General features: G+C 39.9%; 1 protein-coding gene across 1 annotated transcript in view; it reads right to left on the reverse strand.

The window, feature by feature from the left end:
* PIP5K1B (phosphatidylinositol-4-phosphate 5-kinase type 1 beta) overlaps nucleotides 1-13,182 on the reverse strand; it is a 127,787-nt gene extending 114,605 nt beyond the window's left edge. The window contains exon 1 of the mRNA XM_075279042.1: nucleotides 12,755-13,182. The gene's annotated coding sequence lies outside the window, so the exon portion shown is untranslated. The remainder of the gene's footprint in view (nucleotides 1-12,754) is intronic.
* Nucleotides 13,183-13,920: the final 738 nt, after the last annotated feature.

The following is a 13,920-nucleotide window of genomic DNA, read 5'->3' on the forward strand; positions in this document are numbered from 1 at the left end:
ATGTTCACATTAGTGTTTTCTGAGGGTGATTTTTTTTTTTTTTTTTTTTTTTTTACCAAATGGAAGTAAAAGAAGGAATTATTATAATACATTCCCATTTTTGGTAAAAAAAAAAAAAATAGACATAACACAAACAGTATAAAAAATCCTTAGCTATACGCTTGCAAGATATAAACAAGGGATAAGAGGCACTAAATTTACTACTCTACCCCCTCAGTATTGATCATAAATCTTATACTATAAAGGTTATGAAATATTACTACTCCATTAAGAGGGCTTGAAGACCCTTTTTATAACACAAAAGAAATAGCTGATCCCATAGGAAAACAAGAAGGCCGTGCTACAGAGTTCAGGACAACTGTTTAGTACAAAAGTCTATAAAATACAGTAGCAATGATTCCCATGAGAAGTGTTTTCTTTTCTCTGGCTAAAGATGACCAGTAGGCACATTAAAGAGGACCTTTCATCAGATTGGGCACATGCAGTTCCTCCCCGCTCCACAGTACAGCGCGATAGGCTCCGCGAGGCAGAAGGACGTTTCTGGCTAACTGTCAGAAACGCCCTTCTGACACTAAAGCGCTACGGTCCCGGGACCGATAGCGCTTTACACCGGGCACAGATCGGGAAAGCCAATAGTGCGATGAATTCAGCGCACTGTCAGCTTTCCAGCAGTATATAACACTGCATGTTCCCGATCTGATGAAAGGTCCTCTTTAACTACAATGTAGAAGGTCAAATAGTAGGTTTCTTTAATGGTTTACAATGGGCTACCTGAAATCTAGTACTGAGTCTTCAATAACTTCATGGCTCTTCTATCTATGATTAAATAATAGGATTTTACATCCAGGTCTAGCACCAAATAACACTGACAATTTTCCTATATACCATAATAATACAAATGATCAGTTTCTATAATAATAATACAACTGAAAGCTATTTCTTCCTGATGTGGCCCTAGATAAGTGGAACATTTTGTAACACAAGTTATTGATACAGTGGGTGGACACTGGTAAGAAGTTCTTATTAATAATAATAATAATAATAATAATAATAAATAATTTTATTTATATCGTTCTGATATATTTCACAGGAAATCGGAACATTTTGGCAGAAATTGCACCTTTTTGTGATTTTTCCCCCTTTTATTCCAGATGTTATGCTGTCCTTACCACTTTTGCTTATTGTCAGGAAAAAGGGGTCATGGTGGACAATATGTGAGCACATTGTATTTATGACTTACCAGCGCTTGCACTATGTTCAGGGGTTCGGGAAACCAGCACTTTTCTGTCTGCATTTTTCACCCTCTTTGGACAGAAACCAAGCGGAAACCACACGGATCGCTTTATAGTCTATGGGGTCCCCAGGTTTCCAAGCTAACTACTTTCTATATGGATTAGTTTTCCATTTGGGAGTTCCCCAATGCAGATGTGAACCTAGCCTTATCTCTTTTTAAAAAGGGGCAAAAAAGGCGCAAATGCACTCCAGCACATGAGCAGGTCAGACAGCATTAGAAAGGGGCAAAGTACACGTAGCTTATAAAGGCGAATATAAACTAACACGTGCACAATATTTAACAAGAAGGTTCGGCTACATCATAAAAGACATTGCAGTAAAACTAGTCTAAAAAACCAGCACCAGCACAACCCTTATTCTGTTTGGCCACCTAGTTTCCTAGTTTCATCTCTACTGTTTTGTGACAAATATCACAAAAATACATATGAATTAATCTGATTGACATGAATGAAAAAGATTAAGAAGGTGAAAGCACAGAAATACGTGGAAGGTGATTCATTTGGCAGGATGTTATTTATACATGTATTTACAATGCTTAGACTGGATTCACACTAGCTAATAATTGATCAATCAGTTTCTATGGGACTCTATGGGAACAAAACAAACATCCAATGAAATAGTGTAAATCAGTGGTGTAGTTATCAGAGGGATATTAATCTGTCTAATATGTTCCATAAATTAAGGAAATAAGTTGTACTTGGCACTATCCGATTCTATTCTTAGCAGTCCAAGTAGGGTATGTGGGATAATGTCAAAGTGGGGCCGTGATACACGCAGGACATGACCTGAAAATAAGATTCATATCTAGAATTTGGTGCTATGACGTAAATAGTGCATTGTTGCAGTACATTGGTTGTAGATATGTCTACAGGCATATGTTTTCATTCCAAACTATGTCGCTACTTCTGGGAAACGGGCATTATACCACGTGATGGGCTATATGGCAATTTGGCTATTACATACAAGGCCACAGAGCTGTCTGCTCTACAATCAATGACTATATTGACACACAGAATAGACCTCAAGGCTACTTGTTATTTGTCTTTGTCGACAATTGACACCAAAATGTTACCTTATGTCAATCACTATCACAATTTTGTATTGTATAGAACTCAGCTAAACAAGCACATGTAACACACAGAGGTACATGCGTATGTGAAAGGAACGCTGCGCAATATCTGCAAAGTATTCTTTCGCAATTCACACTTTATTACACTACATGGATACATTGCTATGATGACTAGTATGAAAACAATGAGACAACGCAGCATGTTTTATGTCACATGTCAACTATATAAGAGTTGATTGTTGTGGGAGGGTAGCCCTAATGTATATGTTAAAGGGATCCTATCATTAAAACTCAATTTTTTTCTGCCTACGACATAAGAATAGCCTTAGGAAACACTATTCTTCTCCTACCTTTAGATGTCTTCTCCGTGCCGCCGTTCCGTAGAAATCCCGGTTTTCATCAATACGCAAATGAGTCCCCAATGTTGTGAGAGAACTCTCCAGCAACGCCTCCATCTTCTTCAGGAACGTCCTCTTCACAATAAGTAAGCGGCCATTTTCTTGTGGCCTGTGGGCATGCGCAGTTGGCTCTGCCCGAGGCCTACAAGTTTGACCGCCTGTGCCGAAAGAAGACACGTGAAGAGGACGTACCTGAAGAAGATGGAGGCGTCGCTGGAGAGTTCTCTCGCAGCATTGGGGACGCCCCCAGTGCTGTTTGAACGCTGGGGCCCGCCCCCAGTGCTGCAAGAGAACTCATTTGCATATTCGGCGAAAACCAGGATTTCTACTGAATGGCGTCGCGGAGAAGACATCTAAAGGTAGGAAAAGAATAGCCTTTCTTTAGGCTATTCCAACGTGGTGGGCAGAAAAAATTGTGTTTTAATAATAGGATCCCTTTAATCTATCAAAACATAATGTTATCCCTACACAAGACTTGATCAATAATGCAACTTTTGTTTTTTCGATTTAATAGATGTTTTCTATTATCTATGGTAATACAATGTGTGCCCCTTTGCATGGCAGATGAAGAAATGAGAATATCTAAGAACAACTTATCTGAAGATACAATTATACAGATGTAATTTATTACAGACTGCAAACAGTATCCACATATTCACAGCAATGTACTTGGAGGTTTCTAGGTGGAAGGAGTCCTTGGATACTTGTCTTACTTTCTGTTACTACTATCTGGTGCTGCTATTCAGTACTTTACAGGATAATGTCTCCTTCTGTCAAAGACGCTGTAGTACCAGGCCCAGTAAGGGTAATGCATGAAGGCAATATAGTATACATAGAAATATTACATATATAAATGACTTTCATTTTACACCTGGAGAATGTTGCATAAAAAATAAATGTAAATACAGAATCAAATAGGGAACGCTTTGCTTTTTGTATCATGGAATATTTCCTCAGATTTCCTAAGGAAGCATGCATGGCCCCTACAAGGGAGTTTGTCATCAGAAAAGAGGCCTTTCTGATTTTGCATTGCAGTTCCATTTTCATGAAAATGTATGTTTTATTTTTATGTAAATTTGCAAATTTGATAGACTCTCTTAAATACTCTGTACACCTGCATAGGTGTCCTGCAAAAGCTGTCTCCTCAAGAAGACGTGCTATCATAAGATGCAGTAGCTGAAGAGATCCATGTTATCAGACATGAGTTGAGGTGATAAACAAAGTACATGCAAAAACATTAAGAAACGTTCCTTTCTGATGTTTAAACATACTGATGTAATACTTATGTTATAATATTTTGCTCACAAGCAACTCTTACCCCAGTGTAGTAATCCCGCTGTTTTAATACATAGAATAATACAGACTAAGGATTAATACTGTATAGACCATTGGCCTAAGTTCTAATGTTATCCCCTACTCACAAGATGGAGGATGAGATGCTGATCACTGGGGTTCAGCCACTATAACCCCCTACTGATCACAAGAATGGAGTGGCAGGCCAAGCATGCATATTCATTCTCTATGGTACTATTGGAGACATCCAAGCTATGTACCTGGCTATTTTCAGACAGTGATTGGAACTGCAGCGTGCATGCTTTGTCTGCTGCTTCATCTGGACAGTGGAACAGGACCCCTGCTCTCATGATTGGTGGGGTCCCAATGGTCAGACCACCCCTCCCCCAGATCCCTGTGGATGGAGCATAACATTAAAATTTGGGCCAACCACTTTAATGAATAGCACATGCCATGGGTCATTGTTCTTCTCTACACACATCATGTTACCCCCACTATTAAATTAATGACAGGGTTATGGGCTGACCATGTGACAGGTCAATGTGCAGGATGTATCTAATGGCTAACTGAAGTAAAACTAAACATGGCGCTGGTCACAAGACTTGAATGTGTCATAATCTGGCCTACATCCAAATGTCACTGAATGAGAAATTGGGGACATTTACAAAACTGTCAGAAAAAAACTGTTTTTTTGTCTATAGCAACTATTCACAGGACAAATTTCATTACATATTCTGCTGTTAAAAAATACAAGTTTGACTATGATTGGTTGCTATAGACATCACAAATGTTTTCTCTCTAACGCAGTATCATAGATTGATAGATCTGTCACATCACCTCCTGACAGCAGATCGTTGTCAATCCCCTACCAAAGGTTAAGGTGCCCATACATCTTAAATAACTACCTATATACATGTAAAATCTTCTTCGGTGCTGCCAAACACTTCGTGAGAACAAAAGATCGGGCATGTTAAAATCCAACATGTGTGATATTTCTCCCCCCCCCCCCCCAACAGCTGGGGGAGAGGCCACCATGTACTTTAGATATTCTATATCTCAAAGGCCTACATTGAATTACAAAATGGGGAACTCCGGGCTTCTACCATGTTTTCCATGTAATGGGAGAGGGTTATCAAAATGGATACAAGATGAAACAATGAAAAGAAGAAAAATACTGCAGTAACTTGACTTGCAGTCATGCGTGTTCTATACAGTACTAATCTATGGTCTATGCTAAAATAGAGACAACAGAATGCAATATATAATACTAACATTATTTATATAGCACCAACATATTCTGCAGCTCTTTACAAATCACAGGGGACATGAATAGACAGTATGTGACATTACAATGTGACAAAGAATTAACGGATCAAACAATAGGAGTGTGGGCCTTGCTCACAAGAGCTTATAATGTATGAGACTACAATATCCTAGGGAGTTTTACTAAATGACAAAGAATAACACTGCTGTAACTAACAAAGTCTCCTCTGCTATGTATGTGTGTTTGTACATTTACCTATTCATTTCCTTTCTTTTTTTATTTTACAGTTTCAACTAAAGAGTAACAGCAGAGAATCAACTCAGCAACACCATACATACATACAAGTATATATATACCAGCAAATCTGCAAGGCAATAAGATAAGACAGGGCTGAACTTAAAGGGGTTGTCCACTTTCAGACCAATATTGAGAGACAAATGTTATGATTTGTATAATAAAAAAGTTTTACAGTTTTCCAATATACCTTCTGTATCAATTTCTCACAGTTCTCTAGATCTCCACTCGCTGTTATTCATTCTGTTACTTTCTAGTGGATTAAAGTCTGACCATGGTCATGTGATTTACGGTCCATGGTCATGTGATATACGGTCCATGGTCATGTGATGAGCACACAGGTGCCGCTTGTTATAGTCACAACACAGTAATCAGACATCTGCCTGGTAACGAGCTGTGCACCCGTGTGCTCATCACATGACCATGGACGGTAAATCACATGAGCATGGTCAGAAGTAACAGAATGAATGACAACAAGCAGAGATCTAGAAAACCATGAGGAATTGATAAAGAAAGTATATTGGAAAATTGTATATCCTTTTATTGTACAAACAATAACATTTGTTTCTCAATATTGGTCTGAATGTGGCCAACCCCTTTAAGATCACGCTACTAAATCACACACCACCATTCATCTACAATTCACACCTACACCGTCCCCCAATCACAAACCCCTAGAACAGGGCCAATCAGGTAGCAGTCTCAGTAGTCTCCAGCACGCATGCCCATATCTTTGCTTATCTATTAATTCAATGTGTCAGTCATTGGACTGTAGTTGTACATATTCTTCATACCAAAGACCATCAGAAAGTAAGAAACCCCTACACTCATAAGCAGAATTTCTCTAAGAAGCGACGGCTTTCAGAGTTTTGTAAGAACATAGAAAAACTCTGTGAAATGCAATATTGATTTGGTGTAATTTTCTTGAGCAAGGCTTTTAGCAGAGGCAGTCAAACTAAGCCTGAGCTCTGTTAAATGCTGATGTTTAAAGCCATGTGTGCACTGACAGAGCAGTATATCAAGACTTTCAATGCCTTGAGCAAAATATAAGTTGACAGTGCTTTTATGGTTGCCTTCACTGTGGAATTTCTGTTGCTATATTATGTGAGCTGGAACAGATTGTGCCCTGGAAAAAACCATTCAATGTATCTAAAGCATAAAAGACCCAAATAAATATATGGAATAATATTTAGCCCCAATGGTATGCACCTAGGAAACACTAACTACAAATAAAGTGATGCTTAATGGGCGACTGAGTTTTGTGCAAGCAAGGCAAACTACTTTGTAGTCAGACTACTGCTGTCATCCTAAAATGACAGGTAGAAAAGTGGCTGCTAAGAAGAAGGTGCCTTGATGTTCTGCTGTTTCAGGACAGAAGCTAAGAAATGATCTTTGTAATACAAGTTTAACTCTCTGTCATCCTAGGATAGATTACATTACATGGGTAATTAGGATGCTAAGCAATGACTGTGAACACAGACACATGAGACTGTAGTTACGCATAATGCAACACCGTAGGTGTGTTACTTACCTACATAATAAATAAGTGCCACATCATGCCATGCAATAAGGTAATGCATATTTCAGACAACATGACAAATTAATTCACAGATAAACTAACCAATATACTAATTTATTTATTTCGCTCACTTATATAGCCCCATCATATTTCACAGAGATACTGTGTACACTGTCCCAAGTAGGGCACACAATCTAAACTCCCTATTAGTATGTCTTTGGAGTATCAGAGAAACCTGGAGTACTCGGAAGAAACTCACAGGGAGAACATACGAACTCCTTGCAGGTGTTGTCCTTGGCTGGATTCATACCTAGGCCTCCAGGGCTGCAAGGCAACAGTGCTAACCAAAATGGCCATTTTTTATCATTTATTTCCAGGACACTGTATTCACCAGTTGTCCAATCTCTTCTTAAAGGGGTTGTCCCATCACAAGGATCCTATCTATACTGCTGGTTAATGTGGATGTAAGACTTTTCCTAAATACACTGCTTCAGCAAAACTGCTTTGTTTGTCCACTATCTTACTTTATTCAATTCTTTGTGGCCACAGCCCTGACTTAGCTGCTCATGAGTCAAGTGATGTATCTGCTGCTCTCAGGGGGGAGGGGCTAAGTGCACGGGAGCGAGCCTGTGTATCTAGCTATTCCTGTGTCTACACCATGTGACCTAGCTTCCTGCTATCAGATAGGGGAGAGGAGCTGCTTTCATTTCTTCTGTTCTCCCAGTTATCAGGCTAGCTAATTCATTTGTGTTCATTATGGCAGAGACAGGCAGTCTCTGTATGTAACACAGAATGAAGTTGCTCCTGCCTGTACTTCATAGTCCAATATGGGTGGGCGGAGCTACACGTGAATTTGGGGGCGGAGCTAAATGTCAGGTTGCATATGAAACCCCGCCCACCAAATGAAGCAAGAAACCAGGAAGAAAGAAGATTTTACAGCAGTAAAGACTGATGAGTATGTGAGGTGGGAATACCCCTTTAAGTTCTGATGAAGTTGCAATTCATTTGCTGTGGTATTCATATGCCATGATATGTTATCTTTACACTTGGCAAATAATTCAGGCAAATATTCATTCCATCCATTTAGATAAGATGGTTTTTGCAGAATGGAATCCTCCAATTATTTGCATGGAACAGATTCAGAAAAATTCTATAACAAGTCTGATATATGTAGACTACCCATAATTATATAGTCCTAATAGAAGAACCCCCTTAACGGAAAACTGCTAGTAATTTTGATCCCTCTGAACTGATATTACTCGTGCTAAGAGCTAGGGAGATCACATTCATGTGTATCATTAGTAATGCAGCTACTTGCATTTTACTCTTTAAAGTGGCTCCTAGGTGCTCCTTCAGCAGATAAAGTTGGTCATATACTCTAAATAGCTGTCAGCCAACAATTAACTTGCCTGACACAACAAAACAAATGCATATTCAACTTGGTTGAACATTGCATGTGTATTTTATTCGGAGAGGGGTGAAAGCACCTACTAGACTCCTCCACCTCAACATATGGGTAGAGTAGGCAGCTACCCTTACACATCAGATGATCAGACGGACCTGTCAAAATCATTAGGTTTGGCCAATACACATCTAGACTGTAAGCCCTTGCGGGCAGGGCCCTCTATCCCATTGTGCCAGTCAGTTATTGTTAGTATTATATTTGTTTGTATATTTTGTGTACTGTATGTAAACCCTCAAATGTAAAGCACCATGGAATTAATGGTGCTATATAAATAAATAATAATAATATGACTAGTTTAGCCATCCTATAATATAGGTGTCAGTGCCTCCCATCTAAGCTTTATTGTCTTTGCAGGGAACACACCGGACATCTTCTGAAAGGGGTAGTGGATGAAGGCATGACAGGGACTCTGAAAGTGCACCAAGATATTTTCGGAACAAGATTAAAATGGGTTTAAAGATAGCAGATATGATATGAGTGATGCCATCGGTCCTGTCACATTTATTTTCATTTATGCCTCCTCAGGAACCAGGCGTACCCTCAATCAGTGCAGGAAATAAGAGTCTTCATAATTCTCTCCCATTATGTTGTGGTAGTGGTCACTGCAAAGCATACAGGATAAATTTGAAGACAACCTGTTAGCTGTTTTGACCTCCCTAAACAGCTTTCACCACAACTGTGCTACTTGCAAATTAAAGGGGTTATCCCATGAAGCTAATACATCAGGACCTTTATCCCACTGCACATTCAGTCTGACCGCAGCCAGACTGAATGTGGGCATGACTGGTGGTGGATGATGCTCCCATTCACTTCAATGTTTCAAATGGGAATGCTGAGGATAGCCACATGGTTATTTCTATTGCTCCCATTGAAGTAAATGGGAGCGCCATCCACCACCAGTCAAGACCACATGCAGTTTGGCTATGGTCAGGATGAATGTGCAGTGGGAGAAAGGTCTTGCCATTTTTGCTTCATGGGATAACCGTTTTAATTTGTAAGTAGCCCACGTGATACCTCCAGACATGCCTCCTGTTATTCCAAGGTTTAGAGGAGAAAAAGGTAAAATGTTTTTAAAAAATTTGCTCCAACTACTGTTTGTGAAAGCTTTCAATTTAGTGCAAAGGAACCTACCTCTAAGTTGTGGCCAGCATGAAAGGGTTGTATTTTCTACCATATGTATAATACGTGTATACTGGGTATATTAGTTAGGTATAGGCCATATTTTATATGATGAAATTATGCATAATGTAATAATACACTAAATCAATTACAATTAGAATACAATGTAATAAATTACAAATTTTAATTCTATTTATCTGTCAATTGAATTATAATGTATGGAGGGACCTCCTATAAGCTGTGTATAGATCTTAATTTTTAGAGTAAAACATTTGTGTAACTAGTAATATCACAATGCATTATGTTCATCTCCGACACACCAATGGCCACCAATCATTCACCAGTTACCTATATTTGAACCATGTCATTCCAGGTATCCCCATGTGTTACACTGATCCCCTAGCCAAGAGGTCACTTCAGTTTGTTATCATAGCTACATATACTTTGTCTACCAAAAGGTGACACCAGATCTTGCTATACAGGTTTTGTTTCACAGTTGTTTGCATAGCATAAGATATAGTCTATTCTGTCAGTTAGCAGTAGGGGAGTATACCAGCACAAAGCACTTAGAACATATAGCTTGTAACAAATAAACTAATGTATCTTATACATTTATCTGTTGTTTTGAAGCTATTGTGCCTGATGCCTGCCAAGTGACCTTTTACTGTGGTGTGTGTAGACTGCACCTGAATGAGAACTGAGCTGTAATAGTGTTGCTTGTCTACTTTACAGTGTATGGAGCCGACTATTTCTGACTCCATACACTGTGCTAACAAGAGCTGATAGGTGCAGGACCTATGTGCAGACCACCAATCTCAAAATGATTACCAACCATAAAGATGAATTGACAGTCTTGGACAACCCCTTTAAAATCACTGACAGGGGCTGTGAATATTGAATATCACACAACAATGGCACCTGTTATGGGCTGGGATATATTAAGGCTGGGATCCCACGTGGCGTAAACGCTGCTGCAAAAACTGCTGCGTTTTACAGTCCCTGCAAAGTGGATCCCATCCACACATTGCAGAAAAATATGTGCAGCATAAATGCTGTGTTTTCCAAAACTGTTGTGTTTTTTTGGAAATCGCAACATGTCAATTATACCTAAGCTGGCGGTTTCCCTATAGGCATAATTGAAGCAGAAAGTCCACAGAAGAAGACTCTGCAGACTTTCCGTGAAAAGCACTGTGGGAAAAACCGCATTGCGTTTCCGCCACGTTTTTCCCGCAGCACTTTTTTGCTGCCGCCTGCTATATGGGGCCTTAGCCTAAAGTTGATTTGTTCAAAGCAGGAACATTCACCCAGAAGAATCTGAGCAATTCTGACAAGGGCCAAATTGTGGTCACTAGACAATTAGGTTAGACCTCCTCTATGAAAACAGGTTTCATAAGGATTTTCTGATATGCAGTGGTTAGTGCCTTCCAAAAGGGGTCTATGTGATAACCAGTGAACTAGCAACAGGGTCATGGCTGTCCAAGGTTCACTGAAGTACACAAAGACTTCTAAGAGACGTATTGGAAGAATTCTTGTAATTCAAGTATTCCTGTCACGCTCAACTTTAGCTTTAAGATTTGCTCTGCTCATCTGCAGGTAAGAAGGCAGATTTTGCTGGGTTAGCATCAACCTTTGTCCTAGAAGAATGGCAGCCAGAAGAAAAACTGCCAGCATATGTTCTACTGCAAATGAGAAGTACTGGCTTTCAAGTCCAAGATAGCCCAGAAAGTTAGAAATCATATAGGTTTGTCCTCCAATGCCAGCATGTTTTGCCACAAAGTAACATATGTATTTCTAAAACCATGCACCTCTACTAATCTACAAAAAGTCAGTATTATAAAAAAGATTGAAACTTTGAAATAAAGTCATGTTTTGAGCATATGTATAGAGCCGTCAGACATTGTATATGCAATAACTGACATACATTGCAAATATACATTATCAATCCATATTATTTATTTTACCATTTTACCATCAGAACAAGCAGGGGTACATTCACAAATTCAAGTAAATAAGTACATAAAGGAATTATTACATAGTCGTCTTTGAGCACTATACAGGGGTTCAACAAGTGTTTCACTAGGCGTGAGGCCTACAAAAACCAGTGATGCACATCAGTGAGGATCTCTTATCGAACTCAATGTGATAGGAAACACAACAGAATAATGCCTACATTATAATTCCACTACTATAATTCCAGATGTTATGACAAAACTACAACCCGTCCTGTCTTGTAGGAGGTGGAAAACTCAGTCTGAATGCTTCCGTATAAACAATTTGTTAGTACTGAAGTATACAAGAGTCTGACATCCAGACATTTTCTGCAGCTTTAGATTCTGCTCACATAGTACCGAGCAAAAAAAACAAGAGCTCGCTGTAATTCCACACACCCATATAGTAAAAGTCAGAAGGTCTCAGGAATCTACTTAATAACACATTCTACATGGCACAAAATGACAAAGTCCAAGCACAAGACCCAGATATCCTTAAAGCTAGGACAAACATCTTGTACACAGTACACCGTGTGCCAAGGTAGGCAGGCAGAGAAGGTGGAACCACAGGGAAGGGAGGTGAGGGGAGAAGAGTAGACCACTGTGGTTTTTAGAAATGGATGAGGAATGAGATGAGAAGGTAAACAGGAAAGAGAGATTCAGTCTTCATGTCTCAAGGGTCTACCGAACTCTACTTCTGCAATGTACAGTAAAAGATGACATAATTCTGTCCTTGTCACAGTCTTCATCTGACGCCACAAATGTCACCTGCAGCTGCCTAGAATCAGGACTACATGAGTAATATAAAGATAAACTTACATGTGAAGTTAGGGGGCCAGAAGCGTATCAATCCAAAGCAAGCGTAATATACATAGAAATCCTTAATATAGAAATGCTTTCAGCTTAACCATTGGTTTCAATGAGCACAAATCTCACAAAATATTCTAGAAATTGTGCACCAGTTCACAGTAGAAATGGCAGAATGGATAAGGGGAGCAGGAGCCCACTCCCCACATATCAGCAGGTATTAAGGTGCCAAACTTAGCGCTCACCTCATTGATGCTGTGGTCCCCTAAGTGCAGAGATTCAGTCAACATGTCATATCCATGATCTGTCGTCCTTTCGGTCAAATGAATTCAAAATGCGCCAGTTTTCTGTTCGTATATAAGAGGCAGTGTCGGAGACGTAGAGTTCCTGTGTGCAATGTGTTCTTCACTACATAATATGCTTACATTACTGTGACACCGAGCCGCCCCCGCCTGTCTGATGGCTTTCACTCAATGCTAAACTGGCGTCGCTGCTCCTCTGACTTGCACAGCACACAGCACACAGCACACACACACACACACACACATACACACATACACACATACAGCATTGCACTGCTACTACAGCAGACTCCGCCTAACTGGCCCACAACCCCCTCCCTGCTTCACTTGCCTCCTTACACTAGGCATCACATTCTCATACAGAAAGCCAGTGTACTGCAGACATACAGTGCTCATATTATACATTGTGTGCAGCTCACAAGGCCACACGCAGATCCGCAAGCCATGACTCACAGCTGCGAACACTGCTGCAAAGAGAAGACCTAAGTATATGTGTGTATGGAGGGAGACATTGGCTGTATCTCCTCCAGAAAGGTGCAGCAGGCCTCCCCACTCACTGATACTTGGCCCATACTGAATAGGAATGACATACACTTCTATTGTAACCCTTGCTTTTCCGGATTTTCCACCTGCGGGTATTATTCAATGATGATAGGCGTGAAGGAATTGAGACAAGCAGAGAATGTGTGTTTGTGAAAAACAGAGTCGCACATGAACATTATGGGTATGTTCACAATGCACAATTTGCTGCTGCTTTTGAGCTGGAACTGTACTTCAAATGTTTCTTTCATTTGTACCATGTGAATGGGCCCTAAGGGTGTCACATGGACTACTAACAATACATGCAGTAGGACCAGCTGCCACTCTGCCTGTGGGCACTATAGGGTGCCAGGAATGTGGGCAGCCTGTAGCTGTTATCTGATCTGTTTAACTAAGCTTTATTGTGTTCCTGCTCATGCACACTACCTCACTGGATTGTATTTCTTGTTGCCTGGGTCTAGCGCCCTCTAGTGAATATATTAGATCACACAACCAGTGGTCAGTGCTTTATGGTCATTGGATTTGTTGTTGAAAGGGGATCTGACAGCTCTCCTGACATGTCTGGTTTA

The sequence above is a fragment of the Leptodactylus fuscus genome, chromosome 1 (assembly GCF_031893055.1).
Source record: "Leptodactylus fuscus isolate aLepFus1 chromosome 1, aLepFus1.hap2, whole genome shotgun sequence".
NCBI lineage: Eukaryota > Metazoa > Chordata > Amphibia > Anura > Leptodactylidae > Leptodactylus > Leptodactylus fuscus.